The sequence below is a fragment of the Schistocerca nitens genome, chromosome 3 (assembly GCF_023898315.1).
Source record: "Schistocerca nitens isolate TAMUIC-IGC-003100 chromosome 3, iqSchNite1.1, whole genome shotgun sequence".
NCBI classification, from domain to species: domain Eukaryota; kingdom Metazoa; phylum Arthropoda; class Insecta; order Orthoptera; family Acrididae; genus Schistocerca; species Schistocerca nitens.
The window spans coordinates 551,889,681-551,901,321 of NC_064616.1; positions in this window are offsets into that span (position 1 = coordinate 551,889,681).

The window sequence follows — 11,641 nt, forward strand, 5'->3', positions numbered from 1 at the left end:
TGTACAGCCCTCTCGCAGTGTCCGGAGCAAGTATGGTGGGTCTGACACACCGGTGTCAATGTGTTCTTTTTTCCATTTCCAGGAGTGTAGTTACAGAAAGGGGAGAAAAGGAACTAAAGACCTTTTCTTCAGCATTATGTAAAACAATGTTTTATACAGTAATTAAATACACACATAAGAAAAGAATCACAGTAAATAACTAGCTTATATAATATCAAAACATTTTCTTCATAACTTAGATAAAACATATATTTTGATGATTAGTTTCTAAGAATTCTTCAGTTGTATAGAATTCATTGTTTTTTGGCCAGGTTTGCAATGTATTCTTATATTTATTTGGTGGTACTGTACGAGCTGAGCATGGTAACTTATTGAAAAATTTTATGCTTAAATACTTATGGTTAAGTGCATGTAAGACAGAACTCATATACAGCTTTTGCTTGTTCAAATCTCCAATCAAGACCCATAATAAACCATTATTTTTTTGGATGTTAAGCATATCTTCTATTTGGGAAGGCTGCAAAAAAGTCCATCAGTAACTAACGCATATTGATTTTATAGATATACACGAATTCTACAACTTAAATTAAAGTGATTTGGAAACCTGCATGAGGTAATCCCAGTACTGGGAGTAGGGAGGTAGAATTATCTGATAGCAAGAAATTAAAAATGAAATTGTTGAATATACAGACTGAGATTATACTTAATTTATTGCAGACATATACACTGTGTATATCATTAAGTGTGTATCACCCATTTCTTGTGATCAGTACCCTACAATTTACCATCTTTCTCGCCTTATATTAATCTATGGTGACATCAATGCCTATGTGATACTATCATATTACTGTGTGTCTAGTGGTTTTCAAGGTCTGTTCAGCACTAATTATAATGTTTCTGATATGCTTTGGTAGTCAACACTTAATTCCCTCAGTGTAGTGGCCTAATTGCCCAGCAATGTTTACTAAACCCAAAATAACTGCATAGTGTAAAAATGCTGAACACCAAAATACACCCAAAAAAGAAGAAACACACTTCATAAACAATAGACTCCCAGCTCTGATGAATAAAATCCCAAACACTGTCAATAACGACTGTGGAATATTATTGCTGTCTAGTTTGGGGAAAGCTAATAACTCAAACCTTCACAAACTGTGCTACGTACTTTGTGGAGGAATTACTGCCAGTGTGGCTTCAGGCCATCAAGAGAAACCAGAGAGATGATATTCACAGCACATCAGCTTCAGGAAAAATGCAGGGAGCAAAATAAACCTCTTTACATAGCTTCTATTGACCTCACTAAGGCATCTGACTCAGTAAACTGTGAAGCTTATGGAAAATTTTAGCTCTGAATGGTTTTTCACAGAACTTTATTGCCACCTTGAAATTTCTCTACATAGATATGACAGCAGCATCATTGCTAACAATTACAGACAAAACAGATGAAAAAAACTCTCAATATTTTAGAGTTGCTTTCCCGAAATGCTACACAAAAAAAGCCATTACAAAGTCAAGTAAGCCATGGATTACTAAGGGAATTAAGATATCGTGTAAGAGTAAGAAGGAAATATATGGACAGACCAGAATAAGTCAGGATCCAATGTTACTTGCTTACTACAAAAGATACTGTAATATTTTAAGGAAAGTCATTAAGAAGTCGAGAAGCTTATGTGTTCTGACAGACATTAATAATGCAGATAATATATTGAAACTATATGGAATATTGTCAAACAGGAGACGGGGCAACCTGACAGCGCACAGCATACCATAGCAATAAAGCAAAATGATGATGTCGCGAGTGATAATTCACAAGTTGCAAGTATTTTCAACAGTCACTTTCTGAATGTAGCAGGAAAAATAGGGTTAAAGGGTTCAGTTGATGAAGTAAAAAAATATGTTAAAAATGTCATTCTCCAGGACTTTAAGCATTCGGAAATAGCACCAACATCCTTCATTGAAATTAAGGGAATTATAAATACACTCCTGGAAATGGAAAAAAGAACACATTGACACCGGTGTGTCAGACCCACCATACTTGCTCCGGACACTGCGAGAGGGCTGTACAAGCAATGATCACACGCACGGCACAGCGGACACACCAGGAACCGCGGTGTTGGCCGTCGAATGGCGCTAGCTGCGCAGCATTTGTGCACCGCCGCCGTCAGTGTCAGCCAATTTGCCGTGGCATACAGAGCTCCATCGCAGTCTTTAACACTGGTAGCATGCCACGACAGCGTGGACGTGAACCGTATGTGCAGTTGACGGACTTTGAGCGAGGGCATATAGTGGGCATGTGGGAGGCCGGGTGGACGTACCGCCGAATTGCTCAACACGTGGGGCGTGAGGTCTCCACAGTACATCGATGTTGTCGCCAGTGGTCGGCGGAAGGTGCACGTGCCCGTCGACCTGGGACCGGACCGCAGCGACGCACGGATGCACGCCAAGACCGTAGGATCCTACGCAGTGCCGTAGGGGACCGCACCGCCACTTCCCAGCAAATTAGGGACACTGTTGCTCCTGGGGTATCGGCGAGGACCATTCGCAACCGTCTCCATGAAGCTGGGCTATGGTCCCGCACACCGTTAGGCCGTCTTCCGCTCACGCCCCAACATCGTGCAGCCCGCCTCCAGTGGTGTCGCGACAGGCGTGAATGGAGGGACGAATGGAGACGTGTCGTCTTCAGCGATGAGAGTCGCTTCTGCCTTGGTGCCAATGATGGTCGTATGCGTGTTTGGCACCGTGCGGGTGAGCGCCACAATCAGGACTGCATACGACCGAGGCACACAGGGCCAACACCCGGCATCATGGTGTGGGGAGCGATCTCCTACACTGGCCGTACACCACTGGTGATCGTCGAGGGGACACTGAATAGTGCACGGTACATCCAAACCGTCATCGAACCCATCGTTCTACCATTCCTAGACCGGCAAGGGAACTTGCTGTTCCAACAGGACAATGCACGTCCGCATGTATCCCGTGCCACCCAACGTGCTCTAGAAGGTGTAAGTCAACTACCCTGGCCAGCAAGATCTCCGGATCTGTCCCCCATTGAGCATGTTTGGGACTGGATGAAGCGTCGTCTCACGTGGTCTGCACGTCCAGCACGAACGCTGGTCCAACTGAGGCGCCAGGTGGAAATGGCATGGCAAGCCGTTCCACAGGACTACATCCAGCATCTCTACGATCGTCTCCATGGGAGAATAGCAGCCTGCATTGCTGCGAAAGGTGGATATACACTGTACTAGTGCCGACATTGTGCATGCTCTGTTGCCTGTGTCTATGTGCCTGTGGTTCTGTCAGTGTGATCATGTGATGTATCTGACCCCAGGAATGTGTCAATAAAGTTTCCCCCTCCCGGGACAATGAATTCACGGTGTTCTTATTTCAATTTCCAGGAGTGTATACTGAAAAACAAGGGCTCGTGTGGTGTTGGTGGAGTCTCTAACAGAATTTTGAAGTGTTGTTCTAATTTAATAAGTTGAGTCCTTAGTGATATATGTAATGCTTCGCTGGCACAGGAAATTTTTCCAGACAGATTAAAATACACAATTGTCAAACCTCTTCATAAGAAAGGGGACAAGAGTGACTTAAATAATTATAGACCAATCTCATTGCTGACTTCATTTTCTAAAATATTTGAAAAGTTATGTGTTCAAGAGTAGTCTCACATTTAAGTGAAAATAATTTACTCAGCATGTCACAGTTCAGATTCTGGAAGGGTTGCTCAAATGAGAATGCTATCTTCTCATTTGCCCATCAAATAGCACAAGCCCTAAATAACAAATTATCACTATTTGGTATTTTTTGTGATCTCTCCAAGGCATTTGACTGTGTGGATCATGTCACACTCTTAAAAAAAACTCAGGTTTTATGGAATTGAAAGCTATACATATGGGTGATTTGAATCATACTTAATGAACAGAAACCAAAAAATTGTGCTGAATAACACAAATAATCTTGAGAGGGTAGTAAATTCTAGTGAACGGGGAGTTATCACAAAGGGAGTCCCACAGATTTCAATTTTGGGTCCTCTGCTGTTCCTTATTCATGTGAATGACCTCTCACTTAATGTTCAGCAAGCAGAACTAGTACTTTTTGCAGATGGCATGAGTGTTATAATAATCCTATTCCAGGAAAATCAGCTGAAGATATTGTTAAGGATGTCTTTCAAAGAATTATTAAGTGGTTTTCAGAAAATGGACTCTCCCTTAATTTTGAAACAACTCACTATATCCAGTTCTGTACACCGAATAGAGTCATACCGGCATTTGATGTAGCATATGAACAGGGCTCAGTGAACAACAGGGTAGATTTCTCCAATTTTTTGGGTATTCACATAGATGAGAACTTGAACTGGAAGAAGCATACTACTGAGCTTCTCAAACAATTAAGCTCAGCTTCTTCCACTCTTTGTATAATCGCTAGTCTTGGTAATAAACAGATCAGCCTCCTAAAGTACTTTGGATATTTCTACTCAATAATGTCTTATGGAATAGTTTTTCTTGGGTAAATCACCACTTAGACATAGAGTATTGATTGCATGAAAGAGAGCAGTGATAATAATCAATGGTGTTCACCGAAGGATGTCATGTAGGCACCTTTTCAAGGAGTTAGGAATTTTAACTGCACCATCGGAGTACATATAATCGCTAATGAAGTTCGTTGTAAATAATCCATCTCAATTCGCGAAGACCAGTGATGTTCATACATACAACACTAGAGGGAAAAATGACCTTCCCTATCCATTATTGAAGCTGTCAGTCACTCAAAAAGGAGTACATTATTCACCAACAAAAATCTTTGATCATTTGCCAAACAACATAAAGTGTCTAGCAGCTAGCAGATCAAGTTTTAAATCTAGCTTAAAATCATTTATTTTGGACAACTCCTTCTATTCCATGGACCAGTTTCTGTTTCAGAACTGGTAAAACAAAAATTGTACCTCTAAATGTAGTTGCATGTGTAGAACTAAAATTTCCAGTAATATTAATATTAGCACTATTCATGTGTGTATATATATCTTGAAATCTGATTTGTTCCACATCATACCGATAAAATGGTCATGAAAATGATCTACAGAACATGACATAATTAAACTAAACTACTCACTCCAGCAGGAAGGCCTGGTCCTTAATCAGAAAGCTGGATACAGTAAACACCACCAACTGACAAAAATATAACACAAATTTAGATGATATGGCCAATTATATGATCTCCACTTCCAAGTTAACAAAAGATAAACACATCAAAAGGGAAGTAGACATGTCTTATAAATAAAGGAATGGTTGGCTCCAGAAACATCTGAGTTTTCCGTCCCATTTCAACTGGGAGAGACCATAGAAGTAATAAAAAAAAACATGAAAAATAGAAAGACGGCAGGAGTTTATGATATTTACCTGAGTTTCTGTTGCACTGTGGTCTGCTACTGTTAAATGGCTGAGCACCTTCTTTTCAAACATCTAAGACAGGTCATCTGCCACCTCTCTTCAAGAAAACTAAGATCACTGCTGTACAAAAGCCAAACAAAGATCCATCAAAAGTTGAAAACTCTCACCCTATTGCTCTTCTTAGTGTCACATTCAAGCTCCCGGAGAGCTGGAGAGCCCTATTCATGACAGAATCAGCTCAGCCATCGCAAACACATTCCTGTATAGCAAGATAGGTTTATACCAGGAAGAGGATATGAGTAACAGGTGTTAGCAATAGCAGATAATATAAAAAACAGCTTTGAAAAGGAGTAGATAAAAATAGGTGTCTTCGTAGGCTTAACTGCAGCCTATGATAAAATCTGGCATGACAGACTCATGCTAAAATTCATTAGTGTCATTCAATCATGTCACAAACTAACTATTGTAATTGGCAACATGCTGAATAATAGATACTTCCAGATAACAGTGATAGAACAATAGATACTCAGAGAGCTCTAAAAGCAGAGTTCACAAAATAAACAATAGTATCCCAAAAGGTTCTGTTTTGGCCACATTCCTTTTTAATTTATATATGCACAACCTTCTAGAAATAAAAATCCAGGAAATTTACTTATACTGATGATATTGTTCTGATCACTCAGAAGCAAAGGTTTTGAGATGGTGAGACAACACTAACAGCAGACTTGAAGACGGATGAATACTTATAACATATCTGTCCTTAATGGAATCCTCAAAAGATTTCATCAACTTTCCACCTATGGTATAGACAAGCATACAACAAACCTAACATCACACTCTCCAATACTGCAACACTCCAAAATATGTAGGTCTTTGACATACAGAATGCATCTCCAGAATGTGACAACTAAAACCAAAACTTGAGACAATAACTTCAGAAGTTAACGGGAGCCACCTGGAATGCCACTGCAACAGTCCTCAGACCATCAGCTCTAGCTCTGTCATACTCAGTCCCATAATGCTGATGTTACATCTGGCTAAACAGTGCTATACTGAAATAATTGACACACACATCAGTCAGGCAGTCTGCCTCATCACAGGATGTATTTGTCCCATAAACTTGCACAGACTAGTGGTCCTTAAGAAGATCACAATAATTGCTGAAATTAATGGACAGAAACAAAAAACCAACCCAGAATTACCAATTAATTCAGGAATTTCATTATCAGAACCTCAGGTACTGAGATTTAGAAAACAATTATGGTGGCCAGCAATTACCCAGCCTGAGAGTACCTGCAGCATGAAAGAAGCCTGGAACAATCAATGGCAGGAGCAAACTTCCATGAAGCATCACAAACTAATCAAAACTTCCTGGTAGTGACCAGCAGGTTTTCATCCACCCTGATGACACTGGTACATACTGAATTGGATCAGAACAGACCTGGACAGATTTGGAATATTGCTACACCAATGGGAATGGAAGTCCTTCCATGGATGTTGCTACAGTGAAAAACAGCCAACAGTACATCACATAACATCTGAAAGTTCCCTCAGAGCATTCAAAGGGACAATGGAAGACCTTCACAATTTGTCTGCAGATTCTTCTGACTGGATTTCACACCTGGACCTAGGAAGCTACAGACCTATTACATTATGAATTGTGTGTGTGTGTGTGTGTGTGTGTGTGTGTGTGTGTGTGTGTAGTATTTCTTCTGTCATGATATGATAAATAAACAAATTGGTAATGAGTCTGTTGGTGAGCCATTCCATATCAATACCGGTGTTAAGCAAGGGTGTGCAATTGCACCCACATTATTTTCCTTGTATGTTGCAGCTGTAATGCAGTTAGCCAAAGAAGGTCTTCCACCAGGTATTCAATTAAGTTACAGGATTTATGGGAAACTGTTTAGTTTGAGCTGTCTAGGAGTAAGGCCTCTAACATTTTCTGCAGCATTTGTTGCATTACAGTATAGCGATAATAACACAGTTGTAGCTCAGTCTGAAGAACTGGGGTTAAACATGAATGCCTTCTCCATGACATACAGAAAGATTGGTCTCAAACTGAACACCAATGAAACACAGACCCTTCACCAACTAGCATGGCAGGAAAGTCAAAGAAATATTAACCTTACCCTCAACAGAGTGAGTCCCCCAGTAGTTAAGAGCTTTCCTCACCTTGGTATCATCCTCTCATCAAGTGCAAATATATTTCAGCAAACTAAATACAGACTTAACCACACTGGAGTAGCTTTTGCTTTACTAAGAGCTTGAGTATTCAATGGTGATTATGTCAATATTGCAACAATGATCTTTGTATGAAAGTAAGTTGTAATTCCCACCCTGATTTATGGATCTGAATCCTGCACATGGTACAGACTGCATCTTAAAAAGCTGGAACAATATCACCAGTGATGCCTGAGGAGGATTCTGCATATAACATGGCAAGTCAGATGCAAAAATGTCAGCATTATTGAATAGGATCCACGTTTCCATTTCAATTATCCCATGTCCATTGCAGTCAAAATTGTCAATGCCATCAGAGCAACATCGATACATAACTCATTTATACGGTTGAAGGGGCCATTTGAGTGATAAAATGTTTTAATCACAAAAATAAGTCCTTTTGTGAATGAGCAATGTATTTTGAATCAGAACAGTTGCATCAATGTGCTAGACAACTAGTTTTTTGTGTTACTCTGTCACCTTAACATAGTGCATAGCATTATAAGCCCATTTTCCTGCAATCACAATGTTTGTGTTTAGTGGCCTAGAGTTGACTTTATGACATTATGAGTATTGAGAAACAATCAGACCACTTATCTGATGCACAAAGTCCTCAGACTTGAAATCTTTTTTTAATTGCTTTGACTTCCTGGAACACTGCACTAAACATAACATTAGAGACATCACTGATACAGTTTGCTAAACCTGCATGGTTTGTTGTGAGAGAATGGTTGTAAACTCATCCAGTGCAGATGCACAGTCCTATACAGTCCATACAACTTTGAGCTGCAGGTATGATTTGGGCTCACTGAGGTTTTACATAGTATTAAGAGAAATTACTCTATACAAAAACTACTCAGAAAAAGTTTTGCACTACCTGCATATCTCTGAAATCACGTGGGCTGAGATTCAACAGAAACCTTTACTATGAAATAAAAACAATTTGAAAAAAATGAGGGTTCCCATGATGATGCACTGCAAGTTTCAGCTGGTCCCATGCTTGCTTATGTGGGTTCATGTCAGTATATACCAAAGGTTTTTTCATTTGCTCGATTTCTGCTGCCTGCTGGAGGGTGTTCACAAGACAGATATGCTGTGTTCGGTTATGATCATCCCAAAAGACAAACCTATTGCCAAAATGTTGACAATCAGGCTGGACAATAGGTTGCAGTATCCTGTCCCAATACTACGCAGCCCCCAAATTACCCATGACTAAGAGGAGAGGCATTTGACTTTCATACATGGTACTCACCTAAAACACAACTGACTTGTCTACATGCTGAACCATTGGGACTGCGTGCCAGAGATGTGTTTTGGTACCTGTCCACCTCCACACCATTCTATGATGATCGTCAATCATCAAACAAATTCTACCCTCATTGAGGAAGGGCATTGGGTGCCATCAATCCAGGTTCCATTCCAGGTGTTCCCTTGACTATCTCCTTTGCACACCACAATGCTGGGATATGTACCCCTGTTCATAATTGGTGCCTAGAGGCCAAATTGATCCTATGGAGATGATTGTACAATGTCTCAGTTGTTGCAGCCTTCCCAGTACCTACAAAAAAAGGTAATGTGCAGCTTTGTTGTACTCACCTCAGAATACCTAGAGATATAATTTGTACGCAGCTGTCAACAGCTTATGTTTCTGACTCTGCCCAACCACTATGTGCATCACAATAGCAGTTCAATGCTCGAATGATATTGCTATGGCGAACATCAATTTGGTAGGAAGCATTCCATGCTGACAACCCTTCTTCCAATAAAGTGACAATTTATATATGGAGTTCACTTGAAATGACCCTTCGAGGCATGTTTATATCTCCATTAGAGAGGTGGCTGTATGTAGAGATATACTACGGCCAAAAGAGTGTTGAGAACAAGGTTTCATATTTAAAAACAAACCCTCAATATGTGCAAGGCATGAGGGTTTGTGTAAAACATTTCTAAACAGTGTTTTTTTCCCTAACTTATCAGGATGATTTACATGTCCGAAATGTTTTGTTTGAAATGTCACACTCTGTTCAGTCTATTTAGCCATAAATCTCAAGAAACAATGTTCTCCATGTGATGTATCAGGATACATTCACTGACACCATAGCTATTTTGAACACTGTATCATAAATGCTTCTCTGTGTGCTACACTAACAGCTATCATTAATGCCAGACTGCTGATGCCATTAATAAAGTGGATCAGCAGTACTGAAGATATGTATAAAATGACTAGAAAACTTTTGTGCTCAAGTACAAGGAAAACTACAAATTTGATTAGAGGTGATGATACTGAAATTATGCTAGTATACCTTTTGGACTGTACCAGTATGGTTGCCTTTTGGAGTCACTAGCACTGCTATTATTTTTCAATATTTTTTGGAACAATTTACAGGGTCTGGAGTGTGCAAATTCTTTGGATTACATTGTAGTTTCCAGTGCCTCCACTAAGGAACATCTACAAAGTCTCTGTACTCTTTTTTTGTGTCCTCCAAGCAGCCGGGTTGAAGTGTAAGTTAGACAAATGTCAATTTTTTCAACCTTCTATCATTTATCTTGGATCTTAAGTTTCTTGTGAGGGTCTCAAACCCCTGCATCAACATGCTTTTGCTATTGTGTCGCTTCAGTGCCCTAAATCAGTCAAAGAACTTCAGGTTTTTCTGGGCAAAGTCACTTACTACCATAAATTTTTGCCTGGGGCAGTGACAGTTGTGCAGCCACTACATAAAGGGACTCAGTTGTGGTAGTCGCTGGGTTATGAAACCACGTTTTCCAGCCTTAAGGCCATGTTGCAGTCTGTGCCCTGCTTAGTGATGTACTAACCAGTCCTCCACTTGGCCCTTACAATGGATGCTTCACAGTACAGGTTGGGGGCAGTACTAGCTCACAGATATCCCAATGGCTTCGAGTGACCTAGAGCTTCTGCCATAAAAACACTGACCCATGCTCAAACTAGGTAGTCTGAGATAGAAAAGGAAGCTTTGGCCATTGTATAAGCTGTGAATAAATTCCATTTTTTTCTCTATGGTACTAAATTGCATCTGGTTGCCGATCACAAACCATTGGCTTCCTTACTCAGTTCTTCTGCATCATTACCAGACAAAGTGGCATATTACATTCAATGTTGGGCTCTTTTCCTTTTGCATTACAACTATGAGATTCATTTTTGCCCAACAAATTGGCACACAAATGCTGATGCTTTGTTCCACCTGCCAGCCAGTCCAGATCCAAGATTTGATTCAGAGGAATTGCTTTGTTTCCACATTGATGGTAGCACACAGCAGACACTTGATGCTTTTCCTGTAACTAGCACATGGATTGTGAAGATTGTAGCTCCAGATCCTGTTTTGCAAAAGGTCATAACATTTGGAAAGTATGGTTGGCTTTATTCACCACCTTCTCATGTGTCTGACCCTCTCCATAATTATTACATCTTTTGACTCTGATTCTCTGTTGGGGACGGTGTTCTGCTTTTAGACATGGATCTCGTAGCCCCTCAGGTAGTGATAATGATCTCCTCAGTGCTTCATTCAGAGGTTCTCCATTTATTATATGCAATTCATTGGGGTGTATCACGCACAAAAGGGTTAGCCCATCAACATGTGTTTTGTCCCAGCCTGGATGGTGATGCAACCCCCTGGTTGCCTCCAGTTCACAATATGCGACACAATAAGCAGCTCCCCTGGTGTCACAGTTTCCTTGGCTGACATTGTCACATGCCTGGGATAGTATACATGTGGATTTCTCTGGCCCCTTTATCAATGCTTATTGGCTGTTGATTGTTGTTGCATATTCTCATTTTCTATATGTTTTTCATTGTGTTTCCACATCCACAGCTGCCACCATTGCAGCCTTGTCCACACAGCTTCCTTGTCAGTTACTTTACAGTGAACTGTATTTCTGTTCAAGATGCCATAGAGTTCTATGAGATGTTACAAGGACCATCTCAAAAGTATACGATGAAAATGACTAACAACAGCCCAAGAGACACAGACACATGAGAACTAACAGCCCACCATAACTGGCACAAAATAACCCAT